The 23522-nt window shown below is 46.6% G+C and overlaps 1 protein-coding gene across 2 annotated transcripts in view; it reads left to right on the top strand.

The window, feature by feature from the left end:
- Positions 1-23522, top strand: part of ANO4 (anoctamin 4) — a 416268-nt gene that overhangs the window by 65795 nt on the left and 326951 nt on the right. Inside the window, exon 1 of one of the 2 annotated variants that reach the window (XM_063927830.1) lies at positions 4037-4369. The exons of the other annotated variant lie outside the window; for it this stretch is intronic. The gene's annotated coding sequence lies outside the window, so the exon portion shown is untranslated. Of the gene's footprint in view, positions 1-4036; positions 4370-23522 lie in introns of those variants that run through there. 2 annotated transcript variants of the gene reach the window in all.

Genomic DNA, 23522 nt, shown 5'->3' with positions numbered 1-23522 from the left:
GTATACAGAAAATACTAAATTCATACACACACCTAGAAATTCCAGATCCACACTAAGTGCTTCAGTCACGGGTAATGCTTAAGTTCATGGATTTGGGTGAATTTTTTGTCTACTGAGCATGTGTCTAATGCACTAAAAAGCCGCACTGCATGTTGGAGACCATACTCTGACAGCGAACCTGCACCTAGCATGGGGCTGCTACAAGTTTCCATGGTGCGAGCCATGGCACCAATTAATACAGTGTTTCAGTATCTAAAGACGATCAGTCCTTGCACATACAGACGCACGGCTGTCTACCAGGGAAGGGCTTATACCGGTAGTAGCATAAAGCTGCACACACTGCACTGGTAAAAGATACAGACACAGATGCAGCAGTGTCCAACTCAGAATCAGTACCAATACATGCATTATATTGTATTTGAATTCAGTTTGAATGTACCAAGTATAAACATGACAATACAGTATCTGATGCATGCAGGGCAGCCAAGAGAAATCCTGGGCCCCGGTACAACATCTTCCTTGGCCCCCCTGCCCCCACTGGAGGGGGTGTGACCACAGCATGCTGCGGGCATGGCCACTCCTCTTTGGGGGGTTGTCTAGCACATCAGAAGCACCCACGCAGTAGAGAGCCTGACTGGGCACAGGTACTTTTCAGTGGGCATGGCTTAATCAAAGGAGGCATGGACCTGAGCCCCCACTGGGCCCCTCTATCAGACCGGGGCCCAGGTAATTTGTACCCTCTCCCCCCATTTCTTGACGCCACTGGATGCATGAAATGAATCATATCAGATTTCTTTAGAAATGATGGCATAGTGTATAGCTATTCATACACATGTTTCTGTACTCATTAATAGTTTTAGAACAAGCATGTTCTGAACTTGTACGGTGTTTGTGTCATATCAGCCTGAGTCAATCTGTGTCTCATGGTGCTGCTGCCATGGTGGCTGTATTACCCGCAGACACCAAATTTGTAAATGGGCAGCAGCCGCAATATAAGCGCAGATGGCAGCTTATTCAGTGGCAATGACCATGCGATGAGGGAGTTACTAAACACAAAGAAAAAGCAGGGAGGGGGCTATAGCTATGGAGCTAATAAACAGTGTGCTTAACCATAACTGTTTCTTATTAATTCAAGCCACCAGTGTGGCATCCAGGGCTAGTTGCAAGATCAATATTTTCCCAGATGCGCAAGAGATTATTAGGGTGATTACAAAGCTCTTGTAAATGCTACTGTGGGATATGGCTGTTTGTCTTATATGTTGCACTTGTTTATTTTCTCGAACAGTGCTGATCCCTCCGCCACCGCAGTGTGCCAGGCAAGCGGCTAACAGCATCCACAGGAAAAGTCTCCACTTGTGACAGAAATATTTTGAAAAAGCATCCTAAAATAATGTCACTAAGGGCTAGATGCATCATCGCTTGGAGAGTGATAAAATGGAGCAAGAAGAATTGACAGCCAATCAGGTCCTAACTGCCATGTCACATGATGTGTTTGAAAAATGGCAGTAAGGAGCTGATTGGCTGGTACTTTTAATCTCTCTATTTTATCACTTTCCAAGCAGTGATGAACCTGGCCAGCTCCTGGGAGCCTATGCTGCTTCCAGGACCTTGGCCCTTGAAAGCAGTGACATGCAAAGAGGTAATGGGCTGGGGAGGCACTCGCTAGTATCAGAGCCAGATTTACACACAGATATATGAACCCGAGGGGTCATGTGGGCATTACACCAAGGTGCAGCGGTGTATACTTCTGGAAATTTGCTGACTTTTGATCAGAGATGTGTAGACAAGGGAGGCAGAGCCTCTCCTATCATACTCCAGTACACTCCAGAGTTTGGACTATAAAAATGATTAGATAATACAAAGAAGATATTTATAATATCATCTTTGTGTTTTTCATATAATTTTTGTAGTCCAGACTGTGTAGTATACTGGAGTATGATAGGAGAAGCTCTGCCTACCCTGCCTCACCTCACCTCACCTCACCGCATGTCGCTAATTGAAAGAGTGACCTGATAATAAGGATAAGGATAGAAATCTTTGCTGTCTCAATTTTGGTCACAAAACCATGGGGGTAATTCCGAGTTGATCGCAGCAGCAAATTTGTTAGCAGTTGGGCAAAACCATGTGCACTGCAGGGGGGGCAGATATAACATTTGCAGAAAGAGTTAAGGGCCCCATACACTAGTACGATTTTACATGATTCCATACAATTCCGATATATCCGTCTGATATATTGTATGAAATTGTATACAATCGTACGTGTTTTAGATCGTATCCAATCTGATGTGCATCCCCATGGCTGTTGGATAGGATCCCCTAGGTCGTTGGTGCTGCAATAATGATATATCGGAATTGGATGAAAAAAAGTGTGTTTTTTGTGCATATGATATATTGCATGCGATGTATCACAGGGAAGTTAGACTGGCATTCTCAGGACACGCCCAGCCCCCGTAGCCCTCTATCCAGCCCATCAGATATATCTCATTGTACAATTGTATGCCGTACGATATATTGCATGCGATATATAGCAGCTTCATCAATCGCATGTGATATATCGTATGCAAAAATAGCAAAATCGTATGGAATCATTCCCGGGAAACTCCCAGGGGAGTTCAAGGGAAACTGCATTCGACTTCAGCCTCAGACATATCGTTGTAGTGTATGGGGCCCTTTAGATTTGGGTGGGTTATTTTGTTTCTGTGCAGGGTAATAGTGGCTGCTTTATTTTTACACTGCAATTTAGATTTTGGTTTTTAACACACCCCACCCAAATCTAACTCTCTCTGCACATGTTATATCTGCCCCCCTGCAGTGCACAAGGTTTTGCCCAACTGCTAACAAATTTGCTGCTGAGATCAACTCTGATTTATCCCCTGTGTCACAAACTTCCAAGATAGCACAAGTTCAGACGAGGGGTTGTAACTGAGACCATCCATTACCAAATGCCTAGTTTTGCCTATGGCAGTGCTGTAACTAAAACAAATCATGACACAAAGAAATTAGATATAATGATCAAAAAACAAAAACAAAAAACAGTACAGTGAAGTCCGTGCCCAAATGAATTTACAATCCAGAATGCCCCAATCCTCCTGAGTTCAGACCACTTTCAAATTCAATTAATTGTTCTCCTGCAGATGCTACATCTTGATACATTAATCTGTAGACTCCATAACATTGTGCACATTTTGTTCTGAGTAGTTCTAAGTGACCTTTAATGTCTGTGTTGTAGTACTGATACAACACTACCTCTCCCGAACGCTGGGTTTGTTTCTAAATCTCTGTTCTGTTATACTCTCTGCAGTTTTAGGTTTATTAATGAGAGAGATACAATAAATGAGGATTAGAGATTTAGGACTGCGCCATGCAAGCATCTGTTCAATAACAAAGAATCCTTGGACATTGTATCCAAATGTTTACAACTGTGAAAGTATTTTTAATGGATTACTCTCTTGCACCCGTGTTAATGTTAATAAAATTGCCTAGATGCTGAGCCCTTTGGGGTGGAACCTCCATCCTGCATGGGACACACAGTACCAAGTGCATTTTGTCCTTGTAGAAGTCAGATGAGTTTTCAGGGTAGAAAGGTGCTAATATGCAGAATGTGTATGTACCTGCCTTAGAGGGAATATAAGGAGTCAGGGCTACTTTGATGCTGTAGTGGCGTTGTGCCTGCTGTTGGAATTAAATAGTCATTTTTTGTTCCACTGCCTGATTTGCAGAGAGTGTAGACTGGGACACTGCAGTCAGGGTTTTGCAGAACAGAGGAACGCCACCTTTGACCCATGTCCTCATACACACAGAAGCCTGTTGTGAATGATAGGTAGGGAAGAAGCAGAGGCTGCTGAATGTGGTGCATGCTCCGATAAGACAGTGAAACAGTTACTAGAGGATTTTATGCGTAGGGAAGAATCAAGTGTTCCCTGGTAAAGGCAGTGGATGCTAAAGCTAGCTTTGATGCTCTGCAGTAAATGTGTTTTTTTTTTTTTTTCCTGTCCAGCGTCATGCTGACACTGCTCACTTCTTGATTGGATGTTTCCAGGGACTGACTAAGAATACTGATGGTATCTTACAGAGTAGCTTAGCCACATGGAAGAGGATTCCTCAACACCCTTCTTCCTTGTAACATAAACCTAATAAAATGGAACGTTTGCTATAGCTTGATCACATTCAGCTCCATGCTGTAGATGGAGGATATGTGTGGGGCTCTGGTATTAGTAAAATAACTATTGCAGGTGGCTACTTGAGTGGAGAATTTCAGCCTGTTTGCTAAGTCACCCTGCATCATCCTGACATGATTGCAGGTGCTATTTATCCTGAAGAAAGAAGAGCGCTCTCCTGTGCTTCTGTCTGTGGATTCCCTGCTCCGATGGTGAGTCCCGGCATGTAATGTAACAAGCCCAGCTCTTTGCTGCAGTACATTATTTATATCTCCACCTTGTCTCTTTGACCTTCATTCATTAGCTCTCTGAACTGTATTATGCTGCATGTCTGTTAGATCAGAAATGAAACTATTGCCATGAAGTGCACAGGACACTGATTAGTGATCAGAGGGGTTTATGGTTTAAGCTTTTCCAGTGTACAGCGTTTATATGAACAAAGCACTGCCAGAGGATAATGTACAGCTCAGTCATCAAAGTACAGTCTGTCTGGCTCCTGAAGTGCTCCGTAATTGGTGTGTCAGAGCCACCATTCATACTAGATAAAGGAGTGTTGACAATATATTGCTTAACCACTAATTTAAATATTTGACAACTATATTCTACTACTACTGTATGTTGCTGCAATTTGTAATGTGGAATTTGAATAAATAGGAAGAATTAATGTTATCACAGAGCATTTCTAAAAATGAACATGAAATCTATAGTAACTTGTAGTGACATTCACTATGTGCTGTATTATTATGTTTCTGTATTACAGTATTTGGTCATTCAGTGATGTAATGCAACAGAACTGACCAATATCTTATGATGCTGATTGAACAGTTGTCTGTGTCACAGCACTGATTGATTCGTCCTAGGTAGTGATCAGAAAATGTTTTCAGTGACCAGGTGTGTGCTGGCCTTCTGCATGGGATGACCCTGTAGGTAACGGAGCGTGTCATTGTGCACACACATGGAATTGTTTTCATGTGACGCAGACATTGCAGATTACATCATTGCAGTTTACTGAAGAGGTGAGGGGAACTAGCATGTTGTTGTGCTCATCCTTGTACAGTCACGCCATTGTATAATGTATTCTATGTGCGAAGGACAGATTTAAGATAAATCTTGTATTTTAGTTTTTCATTAAACAAATGTAATTTGAATTCCTGTGTAGCTTACTGGGAATTAGCTATTTAATATAATTAGGAGCTTACATCAAATTTTTAAAAGGTATTATTTGAGCACAACAGCTCTGCATAATAGGATTGGCTGTATAACAGTATCTGTAGGATATAGTATGTAACGGTTATTTTTGTTATTATTTGGTGACAGTTAAAACTTGGCATTTGTTGGCTCTTAGCTTACAGTAATAAGGTGTAATAAACATTAAGTAGTATAAAGCCGTGCTGATCAACCTTTTCTTTTAACAGTAAAGACCTCTAGGGGCAGCTGTATTAACCTGGAAAAGGCATAAGGAAGTGATAAACCAGTGATAAGTGCAAAGTGATAAACGCACCAGCCAGTCAGCTCCTAACTGTCAATTTGCATATTGGAGCTGATTGGCTGGTGCGTTTATCACCTTGCACTTATCACTGGTTTATCACTTCCTTATGACTTCTCCAGGGTAATACATCTGCCCCCAAGTGCCAGTGTGTCATTGTTCTGGGACTGCAAATTAGGCGGTTCCCTATAGAATGTATAATTTGGCTAACATACAGGATGCAGCAAAAACAGGTGCGTCCCAGATCCATGGGTTGTGCAATTCTGCTATTGTGGTGATGATGCCTACTAGATGAGGAGCTTCCTAAAGCACAGCAGGATTAGGGGGTCTTTTACAAATTACAGTGTTGCATTTATGCGAAGATGGAATCAAAGCCCTCAGCCTACCAAAATTTACAAGGGTTAAGCAATTATTATAAAAAAAAATTGAAAGTCACCATTTGGAAATTTTCAGTATTCAGAATGAAATAAACATCTCCAGGACCTGCCTACAAGATGTTACATTTGTTTTTGTTAGTCAGAAATGGACAACTTGCATCAATCTTGGTGTGACTGAAATACATTTCCCACAATGCTTAGCGATATTGTGATGAGTATCATGCGAGATGTATTTCTGCAGCAGCTGTAGTGATGAAGGCTGCCCATCCCTGACAGTTCTGTATACCGAATAGACAAAACTGGCACATATCCAGCTTCAGGAGTGGCATAGAGGTGGTTGTATGCTTTACTTTTTGTTTTACGCTTTTTTTTTTTTGTTTCTCTGTGTTTGACGAACATTATTTAATTTAAAAATAATGAATGTGAGGTTTTGGATAGAAGAGCCATTAGCCTATAGGGTGCACAATTATTAATTCAGAGGGTAGTAATTCAAAATGCATAGGGCAGTGTCTTCTATACTACCTGCATTATACGGACAGGGACGGGATAAACTGAAGGAAACTGCTTTGTTCAGTAGGAGCATCAATGTGTATTTCACAAGAACAACTCTACAAAGAATATATCATTATCTATATAATAATATTACAATATAAGGTTCAATAGCCAGCCCAGCCTGAACATACATATTATACAGTGACTGGCCAAATTATTATGACCACCAGGCAACCTTATGTGAAGTAGCTTTTCCACAGGTAATGCTGACGTAGGATGTCTGAGTCTGTAGAAGTGCAAAAAGGTGATTGTATTAGAGATGAGCGGGTTCGGTTCCTCGGAAACCGAACCCGCCCGAACTTCAGGTTTTTTTACACGGGTCCGGGCGACTCGGATCTTCCCGCCTTGCTCGGTTAACCCGAGCGCGCCCGAACGTCATCATCCCGCTGTCGGATTCTCGCGAGGCTCGGATTCTATCGCGAGACTCGGATTCTATATAAGGAGCCGCGCGTCGCCGCCATTTTCACACGTGCATTGAGATTCATAGGGAGAGGACGTGGCTGGCGTCCTCTCCGTTTAGAGAAGAGAGTGAGACAGTAGAGAGAGACACAGTAGTAGTAATTTTGGGGAGCATTATTAGGAGGAGTACTACTATACTACTACTACTTGCTGAAGTGATATAGATTAGATAGTGTGACTGTATTAATTATCTGACTTGTGGGGGAGACACTGACAGTGGGGAGCAGTTAGAGTCTGAGAGCAGGACTCAGGAGTACATATAACGTACAGTGCACACTTTTGCTGCCAGAGTCAGTGCCACACTGCCATTGTGACCACACTGACCACCAGACCAGTATAATATATTTTGTGATTGTCTGCTTAGGAGTACTACTTGCAAGTTGCTGATAGTGTGACCAGTGACCTGACCACCAGTTTAATAATCAATCACCACCACCAGTTTAATATATATATATATATATATATATATATATATAATTGTATATAATATATATATATATATATAATATTGTATACCACCTACCCGTGGTTTTTTTTTTTTTCATTCTTCTTTATACATACTACTATAGTAGCTTACTGTAGCAGTCTGCGGTGCTGCTGAGCTGACAGTGTCCAGCAGGTCCGTCATCAGTCATTACATAATAAATATATATACCTGTCCGGCTGCAGTACTAGTGATATTATATATACATATATATTGATTTCATCTCATTATCATCCAGTCTATATTAGCAGCAGACACAGTACGTTAGTCCACGGCTGTAGCTACCTCTGTGTCGGCACTCGGCAGTCCATCCATAATTGTATACCACCTCCCCGTGGTTTTTTTTTTTCTTTCTTCTTTGTACATACTACTATAGTATAGTAGCTTACTGTAGCAGTCTGCGGTGCTGCTGAGCTGACAGTGTCCAGCAGGTCCGTCATCAGTCATTACATAATAAATATACATACCTGTCCGGCTGCAGTACTAGTGATATTATATTGATTTCATCTCATTATCATCCAGTCTATATTAGCAGCAGACACAGTACGTTAGTCCACGGCTGTAGCTACCTCTGTGTCGGCACTCGGCAGTCCATCCATAATTGTATACCACCTCCCCGTGGTTTTTTTTTTTCTTTCTTCTTTGTACATACTACTATAGTATAGTAGCTTACTGTAGCAGTCTGCGGTGCTGCTGAGCTGACAGTGTCCAGCAGGTCCGTCATCAGTCATTACATAATAAATATACATACCTGTCCGGCTGCAGTACTAGTGATATTATATTGATTTCATCTCATTATCATCCAGTCTATATTAGCAGCAGACACAGTACGTTAGTCCACGGCTGTAGCTACCTCTGTGTCGGCACTCGGCAGTCCATCCATAATTGTATACCACCTCCCCGTGGTTTTTCTTTTTTCTTTCTTCTTTGTACATACTACTATAGTATAGTAGCTTACTGTAGCAGTCTGCGGTGCTGCTGAGCTGACAGTGTCCAGCAGGTCCGTCATCAGTCATTACATAATAAATATACATACCTGTCCGGCTGCAGTACTAGTGATATTATATTGATTTCATCTCATTATCATCCAGTCTATATTAGCAGCAGACACAGTACGTTAGTCCACGGCTGTAGCTACCTCTGTGTCGGCACTCGGCAGTCCATCCATAATTGTATACCACCTCCCCGTGGTTTTTTTTTTTTCTTTCTTCTTTGTACATACTACTATAGTATAGTAGCTTACTGTAGCAGTCTGCGGTGCTGCTGAGCTGACAGTGTCCAGCAGGTCCGTCATCAGTCATTACATAATAAATATACATACCTGTCCGGCTGCAGTACTAGTGATATTATATTGATTTCATCTCATTATCATCCAGTCTATATTTGCAGCAGACACAGTACGTTAGTCCACGGCTGTAGCTACCTCTGTGTCGGCACTCGGCAGTCCATCCATAATTGTATACCACCTCCCCGTGGGTTTTTCTTTTCTTTCTTCTTTGTACATACTACTATAGTATAGTAGCTTACTGTAGCAGTCTGCGGTGCTGCTGAGCTGACAGTGTCCAGCAGGTCCGTCATCAGTCATTACATAATAAATATACATACCTGTCCGGCTGCAGTACTAGTGATATTATATTGATTTCATCTCATTATCATCCAGTCTATATTAGCAGCAGACACAGTACGTTAGTCCACGGCTGTAGCTACCTCTGTGTCGGCACTCGGCAGTCCATCCATAATTGTATACCACCTCCCCGTGGTTTTTTTTTTCTTTCTTCTTTGTACATACTACTATAGTATAGTAGCTTACTGTAGCAGTCTGCGGTGCTGCTGAGCTGACAGTGTCCAGCAGGTCCGTCATCAGTTATTACATAATAAATATACATACCTGTCCGGCTGCAGTACTAGTGATATTATATTGATTTCATCTCATTATCATCCAGTCTATATTAGCAGCAGACACAGTACGGTAGTCCACGGCTGTAGCTACCTCTGTGTCGGCACTCGGCAGTCCATCCATAATTGTATACCACCTCCCCGTGTTTTTTTTTTTTCTTTCTTCTTTGTACATACTACTATAGTATAGTAGCTTACTGTAGCAGTCTGCGGTGCTGCTGAGCTGACAGTGTCCAGCAGGTCCGTCATCAGTCATTACATAATAAATATACATACCTGTCCGGCTGCAGTACTAGTGATATTATATTGATTTCATCTCATTATCATCCAGTCTATATTAGCAGCAGACACAGTACGTTAGTCCACGGCTGTAGCTACCTCTGTGTCGGCACTCGGCAGTCCATCCATAATTGTATACTAGTATCCATCCATCTCCATTGTTTACCTGAGGTGCCTTTTAGTTGTGCCTATTAAAATATGGAGAACAAAAATGTTGAGGTTCCAAAATTAGGGAAAGATCAAGATCCACTTCCACCTCGTGCTGAAGCTGCTGCCACTAGTCATGGCCGAGACGATGAAATGCCAGCAACGTCGTCTGCCAAGGCCGATGCCCAATGTCATAGTACAGAGCATGTAAAATCCAAAACACCAAATATCAGTAAAAAAAGGACTCCAAAATCTAAAATAAAATTGTCGGAGGAGAAGCGTAAACTTGCCAATATGCCATTTACCACACGGAGTGGCAAGGAACGGCTGAGGCCCTGGCCTATGTTCATGGCTAGTGGTTCAGCTTCACATGAGGATGGAAGCACTCAGCCTCTCGCTAGAAAAATGAAAAGACTCAAGCTGGCAAAAGCACCGCAAAGAGATGTGCGTTCTTCGAAATCCCAAATCCACAAGGAGAGTCCGACTCCAATTGTGTCGGTTGCGATGCCTGACCTTCCCAACACTGGACGTGAAGAGCATGCGCCTTCCACCATTTGCACGCCCCCTGCAAGTGCTGGAAGGAGCACCCGCAGTCCAGTTCCTGATAGTCAGATTGAAGATGTCAGTGTTGAAGTACACCAGGATGAGGAGGATATGGGTGTTGCTGGCGCTGGGGAGGAAATTGACCAGGAGGATTCTGATGGTGAGGTGGTTTGTTTAAGTCAGGCACCCGGGGAGACACCTGTTGTCCGTGGGAGGAATAGGGCCATTGACATGCCTGGTCAAAATACCAAAAAAATCAGCTCTTCGGTGTGGAAGTATTTCACCAGAAATGCGGACAACATTTGTCAAGCCGTGTGTTGCCTTTGTCAAGCTGTAATAAGTAGGGGTAAGGACGTTAACCACCTCGGAACATCCTCCCTTATACGTCACCTGCAGCGCATTCATAATAAGTCAGTGACAAGTTCAAAAACTTTGGGTGACTGCGGAAGCAGTCCACTGACCAGTAAATCCCTTCCTCTTGTAACCAAGCTCACGCAAACCACCCCACCAACTCCCTCAGTGTCAATTTCCTCCTTCCCCAGGAATGCCAATAGTTCTGCAGGCCATGTCACTGGCAATTCTGACGATTCCTCTCCTGCCTGGGATTCCTCCGATGCATCCTTGCGTGTAACGCCTACTGCTGCTGGCGCTGCTGTTGTTGCTGCTGGGAGTCGATGGTCATCCCAGAGGGGAAGTCGTAAGCCCACTTGTACTACTTCCAGTAAGCAATTGACTGTCCAACAGTCCTTTGCGAGGAAGATGAAATATCACAGCAGTCATCCTGCTGCAAAGCGGATAACTGAGGCCTTGACAACTATGTTGGTGTTAGACGTGCGTCCGGTATCCGCCGTTAGTTCACAGGGAACTAGACAATTTCTTGAGGTAGTGTGCCCCCGTTACCAAATACCATCTAGGTTCCACTTCTCTAGGCAGGCGATACCGATAATGTACACGGACGTCAGAAAAAGACTCACCAGTGTCCTAAAAAATGCAGTTGTACCCAATGTCCACTTAACCACGGACATGTGGACAAGTGGAGCAGGGCAGGGTCAGGACTATATGACTGTGACAGCCCACTGGGTAGATGTATGGACTCCCGCCGCAAGAACAGCAGCGGCGGCACCAGTAGCAGCATCTCGCAAACGCCAACTCTTTCCTAGGCAGGCTACGCTTTGTATCACCGCTTTCCAGAATACGCACACAGCTGAAAACCTCTTACGGCAACTGAGGAAGATCATCGCGGAATGGCTTACCCCAATTGGACTCTCCTGTGGATTTGTGGCATCGGACAACGCCAGCAATATTGTGTGTGCATTAAATATGGGCAAATTCCAGCCCGTCCCATGTTTTGCACATACCTTGAATTTGGTGGTGCAGAATTTTTTAAAAAACGACAGGGGCGTGCAAGAGATGCTGTCGGTGGCCAGAAGAATTGCGGGACACTTTCGGCGTACAGGCACCACGTACAGAAGACTGGAGCACCACCAAAAACAACTGAACCTGCCCTGCCATCATCTGAAGCAAGAAGTGGTAACGAGGTGGAATTCAACCCTCTATATGCTTCAGAGGTTGGAGGAGCAGCAAAAGGCCATTCAAGCCTATACAATTGAGCACGATATAGGAGGTGGAATGCACCTGTCTCAAGCGCAGTGGAGAATGATTTCAACATTGTGCAAGGTTCTGATGCCCTTTGAACTTGCCACACGTGAAGTCAGTTCAGACACTGCCAGCCTGAGTCAGGTCATTCCCCTCATCAGGCTTTTGCAGAAGAAGCTGGAGACATTGAAGGAGGAGCTAACACGGAGCGATTCCGCTAGGTATGTGGGACTTGTGGATGGAGCCCTTAATTCGCTTAACAAGGATTCACGGGTGGTCAATCTGTTGAAATCAGAGCACTACATTTTGGCCACCGTGCTCGATCCTAGATTTAAAGCCTACCTTGGATCTCTCTTTCCGGCAGACACAAGTCTGCTGGGGTTCAAAGACCTGCTGGTGACAAAATTGTCAAGTCAAGCGGAACGCGACCTGTCAACATCTCCTCCTTCACATTCTCCCGCAACTGGGGGTGCGAGGAAAAGGCTCAGAATTCCGAGCCCACCCGCTGGCGGTGATGCAGGGCAGTCTGGAGCGACTGCTGATGCTGACATCTGGTCCGGACTGAAGGACCTGACAACGATTACGGACATGTCGTCTACTGTCACTGCATATGATTCTCTCACCATTGAAAGAATGGTGGAGGATTATATGAGTGACCGCATCCAAGTAGGCACGTCACACAGTCCGTACTTATACTGGCAGGAAAAAGAGGCAATTTGGAGGCCCTTGCACAAACTGGCTTTATTCTACCTAAGTTGCCCTCCCACAAGTGTGTACTCCGAAAGAGTGTTTAGTGCCGCCGCTCACCTTGTCAGCAATCGGCGTACGAGGTTACATCCAGAAAATGTGGAGAAGATGATGTTCATTAAAATGAATTATAATCAATTCCTCCGTGGAGACATTCACCAGCAGCAATTGCCTCCACAAAGTACACAGGGAGCTGAGATGGTGGATTCCAGTGGGGACGAATTGATAATCTGTGAGGAGGGGGATGTACACGGTGATATATCGGAGGATGATGATGAGGTGGAGATCGTGCCTCTGTAGAGCCAGTTTGTGCAAGGAGCGATTAATTGCTTCTTTTTTGGTGGGGGTCATTTCAGTCACAGTCGTGTGGCAGACCCTGTCACTGAAATGATGGGTTGGTTAAAGTGTGCATGTCCTGTTTATACAACATAAGGGTGGGTGGGAGGGCCCAAGGACAATTCCATCTTGCACCTCTTTTTTCTTTAATTTTTCTTAATTTAATTAATTAATTTTTCTTAATTTAATTTTTTGCGTCATGTGCTGTTTGGGGAGGGTTTTTTGGAAGGGCCATCCTGCGTGCCACTGCAGTGCCACTCCTAGATGGGCCCGGTGTTTGTGTCGGCCACTAGGGTCGCTTATCTTACTCACACAGCTACCTCATTGCGCCTCTTTTTTTCTTTGCGTCATGTGCTGTTTGGGGAGGGTTTTTTGGAAGGGACATCCTGCGTGACACTGCAGTGCCACTCCTAGATGGGCCAGGTGTTTGTGTCGGCCACTAGGGTCGCTTAGCTTACTCACACAGCTACCTCATTGCGCCTCTTTTTTTCTTTGCGTCATGTGCTGTTTGGGGAGGGTTTTTTGGAAGGGACATCCTGCGTGACACTGCAGTGCCACTCCTAGATGGGCCCGGTGTTTGTGTCGGCCACTAGGGTCGCTTAGCTTACTCACACAGCTACCTCATTGCGCCTCTTTTTTTCTTTGCGTCATGTGCTGTTTGGGGAGGGTTTTTTGGAAGGGACATCCTGCGTGACACTGCAGTGCCACTCCTAGATGGGCCCGGTGTTTGTGTCGGCCACTAGGGTCGCTTATCTTACTCACACAGCTACCTCATTGCGCCTCTTTTTTTCTTTGCGTCATGTGCTGTTTGGGGAGGGTTTTTTGGAAGGGCCATCCTGCGTGACACTGCAGTGCCACTCCTAGATGGGCCCGGTGTTTGTGTCGGCCACTAGGGTCGCTTATCTTACTCACACAGCTACCTCATTGCGCCTCTTTTTTTCTTTGCGTCATGTGCTGTTTGGGGAGGGTTTTTTGGAAGGGACATCCTGCGTGACACTGCAGTGCCACTCCTAGATGGGCCCGGTGTTTGTGTCGGCCACTAGGGTCGCTTAGCTTACTCACACAGCTACCTCATTGCGCCTCTTTTTTTCTTTGCATCATGTGCTGTTTGGGGAGGGTTTTTTGGAAGGGACATCCTGCGTGACACTGCAGTGCCACTCCTAGATGGGCCAGGTGTTTGTGTCGGCCACTAGGGTCGCTTAGCTTAGTCATCCAGCGACCTCGGTGCAAATTTTAGGACTAAAAATAATATTGTGAGGTGTGAGGTATTCAGAATAGACTGAAAATGAGTGTAAATTATGGTTTTTGAGGTTAATAATACTTTGGGATCAAAATGACCCCCAAATTCTATGATTTAAGCTGTTTTTTAGTGTTTTTTGAAAAAAACACCCGAATCCAAAGCACACCCGAATCCGACTAAAAAAAATCGGTGAGGTTTTGCCAAAACGCGGTCGAACCCAAAACACGGCCGCGGAACGGAACCCAAAACCAAAACACAAAACCCGAAAAATTTCCGGTGCACATCTCTAGATTGTATGCAGAGACTAATGAAGTGCATCACTCATTAAATAATGGCTAAACGATGCAATCTGACGGACTTTTAATTAGTGGAATGCCTGCACTGTTGCATTGTTCAGTCAGCAGTTAATAAAGTGGGTTTGGGTATGATTTGTTGACAGTCATAAAGTCAACATTGATCATGTAGACAGTGATGACATGTTAACATGTTAGAATGTCGCCATATCATCCCTCGTGGTCAAGTGTCGACTTTCCTTCTCCTGTTGGCTGCAGCGTCTCCAGCAGCGCAGCATATTCCGGGTCCTAGTGGCCATGTGATCACCACTTCTGATCCTATGGCGTTCAAGTAAGTATTTCCCCGCTATACGTAACCCTAATTCCAGTGTCTGTTATCCACAAGGCGGTACAGATGGGCTCCTAAGGCCTGCCATCTGTCACAGCATGCAGTTACCAGGCTGTCGGAGCCTCAAGGGTTTATGGGGCCCGCCAGCTACATGCAGAGGGATGGGTTACACTGCAGTAGTGAACTGCTGGGGTAAATCCCATGAGACTTTGTGGAGGGGTCAGAAGAGCAAGTGCTGAACTATGATTGGAGGATCCCATCCCATGCTCCTCTGTCCCGTGAGATCAGCAGCAACAACCTCATGGGACTCCTCATTCCCCGATCTGGCACACAGCACCCACTGGCCACTGCACCTTGTGTCACGCCCGCCCACAATGTGCGCAGTTTTTGTGAGGCACTGAGGAGCAGCTTACAGGCCAGTGACACAAGTTTCCCAGCCTAATGCCCCATACACATGGGGCGATTTTTACCTATTTTCTAAGTGATCTGACTAGATTGCTTAGAAATTAAGCACAAACTGCTCCGCGTGCATTTTCCATAGCAGTAGCGATGCGCGGCCCCGCGCGCCACTATCGCCGGCTCAGATCATTCAAGCATGCAGGCAAGATCTAGTCAGGTTGCCTAGCATGTGTTTACAGATCACTGGTTAGCACAGATCGCTCAGCACACATCGATGTGTGTGTATAGTGGTGTACAGCGATGTGTGCTGAGCGATGTGTGCCAACCTAGATCGCTTAGCACACAGGCACAAGTCGCCTCATGTGTACCCCGCATAAAACCTGTGTGTCATTAATCAGTTCTCCTGCCCGTGGCTACTGAACCAGTAAGGCTGAAGAGTCACCTGCCAGCGGCTTACACAGGTCAGTGGCCTGGAGGTACAGGGTGACTAGAGCTTACAGAGTTTCTGTCTCCACAGAAGGAGCAGCTTTTTGGAAGTGATGATTATGTATATCAATAGGCCCCACATACACAGTATATCAGATAATTCTGTGCTAATCTTTACAGTGGCAAAGTGGCCCAGTTAAAGTGGCCCATTTGTATGAGCACATTCAGCATACAGCATATCATTATGAAGAAATACTTGTTCTTACAAAACGCTCCCTGTGTAACACCTCACCATAGCTGTCACTCTGTCACGATCCAGGTAATTCTTTATCAGTATTTACCTTCCAAATGTCTCCTGAGACTGTCCCAGTGTTCCAAGCCTGGATTCCATCTGCACTGTCTGTGTGCAGGACGCTGCATCTCATTGTCTCTAATCTCCTTACTGTGATTCTGGCAGCATCAGGGTTAAGTTTCACATGCAAGTTACAAACAATCTTTCCCTCCAAAAGCTAACATGGGCGCAGCCATGTTTTCCTAATCACGTGATACCTTTCAGCCTATCAGCTGCACTCTGCTCTCAGCCTGATTACCCAGCAGCTGCACTCTGGTCTCTGGTTAATCAGCCAGCCAATCCCTGTTTCCCAGCTGGTATAAATATCTTGTTCCTGGGCTGGAAAGAGTTGTCAGTGCTTCAATTGTCTTCAGTGATTCCAGTGTGCAGTTCTTCCATAGACTTTCTCTGCTGTACAGCCTGACTCTGCAGTGTCTACATTGCTCCCTGTGACTGGCAGTTACCTGAGACCGGCTTCCAGCTTCTAGCTTCCAGCGGTGCTCTGCCCTGCCAGTAACCATCGGTGTTCCGCCATCGATCCCCAGTAACCATTGGTGTTTCGCCATCGATTCCAAGTCACCATCGGTGTTTCGCCATCGATCCCAAGTCACCATCGGTGTTTCGCCATCGATCCCCAGTCACCATCGGTGTTCCGCCATCGATCCCCAGTCTCCATCGGTGTTCCACCATCGATCCCAAGTCTCCATCGGTGCTCCGCCATCGATCCCAAGTCTCCATCGGTGCTCCGCCATCGATCCCAAGTCTCCATCGGTGCTCCGCCATCGATCCCAAGTTTCCATCGGTGCTCCGCCATCGATCCCAAGTCTCCATCGGTGCTCCGCCATCGATCCCAAGTCTCCATCGGTGCTCCGCCATCGATCCCAAGTATTTCTCTGAACTGTGATTCCTGTTACCTGTACCAAGTCATCCGTATTCCTCTGAACTGTGTTTAATAAACCTTTGAACTTTCCTTCGTTGTCTTGGTCACGCCTTCGGGCATTTGTTCTAAAGGTTCCCTGCTTGTCTAAGAACCCTGTACTGCCTCCCAGGTACACATATACCTCAGCCCCTACAACTGAGGCTTCCCCCTGGTCAGCACCAGCCCTCAGTTGTGACAGTAAGCACTGCCCTAATGGATCCGGCCGGAGACCAGGTCCAAGCGACCAGGCCGATGCAAGAACTTGCAGCCTGCCTTGAACGTCAGGAGACTGCACAGGGCCATGTGATCCGCTGTCTCCAGGACCTCTCCTCTCGGCTGGATGGAATACAAGTAACCCTCCGTGGTTCAGGGGCGTCCAGTGTGCCGACTGCAGTACCTTTGGTGGTATCCCCACCCACCATTCCTGTTTCTGCTCCTTGTCTCCATTTACCGACACCTGCCAAGTTTGATGGTTCCCCAAAAGCCTGTCGGGGTTTCCTAAAGCAGTGTGAGATATATTTCGAGTTACAACCTGGCAGTTTCCCAACTGACCGCACCAAGGTTGCTTACATCATCTCCCTCCTCAGTGGCTCCGCCCTCGATTGGGTATCACCTCTATGGGAGAAGTCTGATGCCTGGCTCTCTTCATATGCAGATTTCGTGGCAACCTTCAGGCGCATCTTTGATGAACCAGGTCGTGTGACCTCTGCCTCCTCTGATATCCTCAGGCTACGTCAGGGGACACAAACAGTCGGTAAATATCTGGTACAGTACCAGATCCTAGTGTCCGAACTTTCCTCAGCCCAAGGAAGGGCGTCTGTGTCTACAGCCCAAGAAGGGGCGTCTGTGTCTAAAGCCCAAGAAGGGACGTCTGTGTCTACAGCCCAAGAAGGGGCGTTCGTTTCTGCAACCCCAGGAGGGGTATCCAGTGTTCAAGCTCTAGTAGGGGCATATGAGTCTTCTCAAAAAGGAGTTTCTGATCTGTCAACCCCAGGAGGGGTGCTGGAGAAAACAACCCTGAGAGAGGTGTCTGATTCGTCAACCCCAGGAGGGGTCACCAAAGTTTCAGCCCCAAGGGAAGTATCCAGAGTCAAGTTCCCAGATGGAAATTTTTGTGCTACAGATGCAGTTATGAACTCCTGTTTGCCGTCTTCAGAGAGCACCACCCTGTTGGCATCCAGCATGGACCATGTCCAGGATGGTCTAACTGAACACTCAGATACCACTCATTCCGGTTCTAACTGGATTCAGACTCCTTCAGTTCCAGCTGATTCGAATGTCAATCTAAAGACTCCTCCGGTCCCAGCTGGTTCAAGCTTTTCTGGACCCAATCCGGTTCCATCCGTAGGTCCAAAGACTCCTTCAGTTCCAGCTGATTCAACGGTCTCCAAACTCAATCCTGTCCTATCCGTCGGCCCAAAGTCTCCGCCGGTCTTAGCCGGTTCAAGTTTGTCTGGACTCAATCTGGTCTCGTCCATAGGTCCAGTACAGTCTCATCTGGTTCCAGCCAGTTCAAGTTCATCAGGATTCAATCTAGATTCTTCCATTTGTTCAGGTAAAGAATTTATAAGAAGTGTCCTGGGGCCACTCCTAAAGGAGGGGGTGCTGTCACGATCCAGGTAATTCTTTATCAGTATTTACCTTCCAAATGTCTCCTGAGACTGTCCCAGTGTTCCAAGCCTGGATTCCATCTGCACTGTCTGTGTGCAGGACGCTGCATCTCATTGTCTCTAATCTCCTTACTGTGATTCTGGCAGCATCAGGGTTAAGTTTCACATGCAAGTTACAAACAATCTTTCCCTCCAAAAGCTAACATGGGCGCAGCCATGTTTTCCTAATCACGTGATACCTTTCAGCCTATCAGCTGCACTCTGCTCTCAGCCTGATTACCCAGCAGCTGCACTCTGGTCTCTGGTTAATCAGCCAGCCAATCCCTGTTTCCCAGCTGGTATAAATATCTTGTTCCTGGGCTGGAAAGAGTTGTCAGTGCTTCAATTGTCTTCAGTGATTCCAGTGTGCAGTTCTTCCATAGACTTTCTCTGCTGTACAGCCTGACTCTGCAGTGTCTACATTGCTCCCTGTGACTGGCAGTTACCTGAGACCGGCTTCCAGCTTCTAGCTTCCAGCGGTGCTCTGCCCTGCCAGTAACCATCGGTGTTCCGCCATCGATCCCCAGTAACCATCGGTGTTTCGCCATCGATTCCAAGTCACCATCGGTGTTTCGCCATCGATCCCAAGTCACCATCGGTGTTTCGCCATCGATCCCCAGTCACCATCGGTGTTCCGCCATCGATCCCCAGTCTCCATCGGTGTTCCACCATCGATCCCAAGTCTCCATCGGTGCTCCGCCATCGATCCCAAGTCTCCATCGGTGCTCCGCCATCGATCCCAAGTCTCCATCGGTGCTCCGCCATCGATCCCAAGTCTCCATCGGTGCTCCGCCATCGATCCCAAGTCTCCATCGGTGCTCCGCCATCGATCCCAAGTCTCCATCGGTGCTCCGCCATCGATCCCAAGTATTTCTCTGAACTGTGATTCCTGTTACCTGTACCAAGTCATCCGTATTCCTCTGAACTGTGTTTAATAAACCTTTGAACTTTCCTTCGTTGTCTTGGTCACGCCTTCGGGCATTTGTTCTAAAGGTTCCCTGCTTGTCTAAGAACCCTGTACTGCCTCCCAGGTACACATATACCTCAGCCCCTACAACTGAGGCTTCCCCCTGGTCAGCACCAGCCCTCAGTTGTGACACACTCTTTGATGCTGTTAAGATAATTATTATTGAACGTTTCACTTTCTTTGCAGCATTCGAGCCATATATGTAGATTTCCAGGATAATCCAGTAATAACTTTCACCAAGTTGCTGCTTTACCTGGAATGATAAACCCTTCTCAATTTAACACATGGAGATGGATGTAATGGTTTGCGAGACGGCCAGAACTCCGAGAGTCTGGCCAAACTTGTATGTTTTTTTTTTTTTTTTAAAGCAGCAAACATTTACACAGCATAACTAACTTCGTTTTGCCTTGTAAATGTTTGCTGCTTTAAAAAAACTTACGAGTTCGGCCAGTGTCTTGGAGCTCCGGCCGTCTCGCAATGTATTACATCTGGCCCCATGGTTGCTGATGCACTGGCCTAAGAAAAATAATACATTCAAAAGGATTTGATGATTGCATTAAGGAGGACCATCCATACTGCTGTAAACGAATTGTGTTCTCTACAGTATGTAAGGACTGGATACAAAACTATTGATTTATTTTATGAATTGATAAAAGGAATTGTCGTTTTTTTTTTATCTTGTCTTCTGTTGATTGTTTTGAATATTGGTGATCTATGTGTTTTTGAACCTGAGACCAGCGTCTTATGTGGACTTAATATGTGTATGTACTTTCCTTAGATTTGGGCATGATTTCAGCAGATGATGGGCATGGACAGATCTGTTCTAGTTTTCTATTTGGGAATGTTATTGGCCTTTTTCAATCATTTTACCAGACCAGAAACACTGCACTCTGCAGTCATGTAATTACTGTAAATAGATTGTAGAAAAGCCATAATTCACACAGTCATACCAGTAAGTAATCCATGCAGTGAACACTTGTTGCTACATCAAATAAGAAGAGAATTCAGTGTGGTGCAGTGCCCTTTCTTCAAGATGTTTGAATAATTCTTACTGGTTGGTGTGTGGATTCTGCATCTCTAGGAGAACCCACCAAGCACTAGTATAGCTCAGGTGTCCATATGTTTGTTGGGGATGCGTTTGACATCCTAGCGGTAGGGATGCTGGTGGGATGCTGGTGGTTAAGTCACAGACGCCGGAACCACAACAACACTTTGGAGACCAGTGGCGGAACACCGACAGTGATGTTAAGTATCAGCGTTCCTGTTAGGGTTAGGGCCAGGGAATGAGGGGGAGGGTTAGGCACTGTGTGGGAAAGGGGGGGGGGGGGTTACCTCTAGCCGACACCCCTGGCAGGTTAGGGTAGGAGATACTTACCCCATTCAGTGTTGGGATCTTTGGTTTCGGGATGCTACCGTCGATCATGTGACCGCTGGCATCCCGACCACTGAGATAACATGGTGAAACCATTTGTTGGGCACCTTTCTCCTTATCACTGACCTGGTTTGGGAGTGTTGTGGACTCGGGGCTTCTTCCGATGACCGGGAAGAGGAACCGCCACTGGGTCGTAGTAGAGATGGCCGGATGTAGGTCTTCCTCATGCAGAACTAAGACGGCAGGCGGGAGGCCCAGAGGAATTCTTGTAGGTCTCCTGTAAGACAAGACTTGTAGAAATAATGAAGGCTGGGGTACTGAGATATTGGAGACACTGTGGTATTGAAGGCACTGAGGTACTGGGAGTACAGGGAGTGCTGGGAGACCCTTGGAGGCACGGAGGTGTTTGGAGGCACGGAGGTGCTTGGAGGCACGGAGGTGTTTGGAGACACCGAGGTGTTTGGAGGGACGAGGTGCTTGGAGGCACGAGGTGCTTGGAGACACGGAGGTAACTGGAGGCACGGAGGTGCTTTGAGGCGCGGAGGTGCTTGGAGGCACGGGGTGCTTGGAGGCACGAGGTGCTTGGAGGCACGGAGGTGCTTGGAGGCACGGAGGTAACTGGAGGCACGGAGGTAACTGGAGGCACGGAGGTAACTGGAGGCACGGAGGTGCTTGAGGCGCGGAGGTGCTTGGAGGCACGAGGTGCTTGGAGGCACGAGGTGCTTGGAGGCACGGAGGTGCTTGGAGGCACGGAGGTGCTTGGAGGCACGAGGTGCTTGGAGGCACGGAGGTAACTGGAGGCACGGAGGTGCTTGTAGGCACAGGATGCTTGGAAGCACAGGTTGCTTGTAGGCACAGGATGCTTGGAAGCACAGGTTGCTTGTAGGCACAGGATGCTTGGAAGCACAGGATGCTTGCAGGGACAGGATGCTTGGAAGCACAGGATGCTTGCAGGGACAGGATGCTTGGAAGCACAGGATGCTTGCAGGGACAGGATGCTTGGAAGCACAGGATGCTTGCAGGGACAGGATGCTTGGAAGCACAGGATGCTTGCAGGGACGAGAGAGCTCTGGATCATAGCTTCCACAGGAGAAACGAAGATACTCAGGCATCGGATCTCTGCCTGGTATCTGATTTTAAATTCCCCGCCCTAGCCTGATTGGCGGAGCAGGCAGGTGACGTCAGACCTGCTCCGCCTCCTTGCCCTTGCTTGTGATGGCGGCGCCCTTGCTTCCGGGAAGCCGCCGGAGAGCAGCGCCGACCCGCCGCTGAAGCCGGAGACTGACAGGGGAAGAGAGGCGCCGGGCAGACCAGGCCACCCGCAGGGACAAGCGCGGTCGCCGCTGCCCGAGGTTCGTGACAGTACCCCCTCCTCCAGGAGTGGCCCCTGGACACTTCCCGGGCTTAGTCGGATGTCTGGAGTGGAAGATCCGAATCAGACGAGGAGCCGTTACTTCAGTAGCCCCAATCCAACTTCTCTCCTCAGGTCCATAACCCTTCCAGTCCACCAAGTACTGTAATTTTTTATGAAGATAACGAGAGTCCAGAATAGCTTTGATTTCAAACTCCGCTCCAGCTTCTGCCACTACGGACGTTGGCCTTGGGAGTGCTGAGTGGAATCGATTCAGTATGAGGGGACGGAGTAGAGAAACATGGAAGGCGTTAGGTATGCGAAGATGGGCAGGCAAACCCAGTTTACAGACCACAGGATTTAAGACTTGTAGCACAGGGTAAGGACCGATGAACCTTGGAGCGAATTTCATGGTGGGCACCTTCAACCGGAGATTCCGTGTGGACAGCCATACCCTGTCCCCAACTTTATATTGAGGTGCGGCTTGCCGTTTCTTATCTGCAAAGAACTTGTACCGAACAGAAACCTGCTTAAGATTAGCATGAACCTTTCTCCAAATTTGTCCAAAGTGTCGTAGAGTGGACGCTACAGCAGGAACCTCTATTATCGGAAGGCTTGGAAATTCCGGAACACGGGGATGGAACCCGTAGTTGACGAAAAATGGTGATTCCCCAGTGGAAGAATGAAACAAATGGTTATGGGCAAACTCCGCCCAAGGCAACAACTCCACCCAGTTGTCCTGTGAAGGAGAGAGATACAACCGAAGAAAAGTCTCTAGATCTTGATTGACTCGTTCCGTTTGTCCATTTGTTTGGGGATGATAAGCCGACGAAAACTTAAGTTTAATGTGTAGAGTTGAACAAAGGGCTTTCCAAAACCTGGCGGTGAACTGTACTCCACGGTCAGAAACAATCTCTTGTGGCAACCCATGCAAACGAAAATGTTCTCGGATAAACAATAGAGCCAGTTTCGGTGCTGTCGGAAGACCAGTCAAGGGCACAAAGTGTGCCATCTTCGAAAAACGGTCAACGATAACCCAAACGGTGTTGCAACCCTTGGAACAGGGCAAGTCAGTGATGAAGTCCATGGAAATGTGAGTCCAGGGTCTCACAGGGATAGGCAGAGGACGAAGTAACCCTGCAGGAGGCAGACGAGGAGATTTATGTTGTGTACATTGGGGACATGAAT

This window comes from Pseudophryne corroboree, chromosome 6 (assembly GCF_028390025.1).
Source record: "Pseudophryne corroboree isolate aPseCor3 chromosome 6, aPseCor3.hap2, whole genome shotgun sequence".
Taxonomy (NCBI): Eukaryota; Metazoa; Chordata; class Amphibia; order Anura; family Myobatrachidae; genus Pseudophryne; species Pseudophryne corroboree.
The sequence above is the reverse complement of the archived record's forward strand: the minus strand, read 5'-3'. Positions and strand labels throughout refer to the sequence as shown.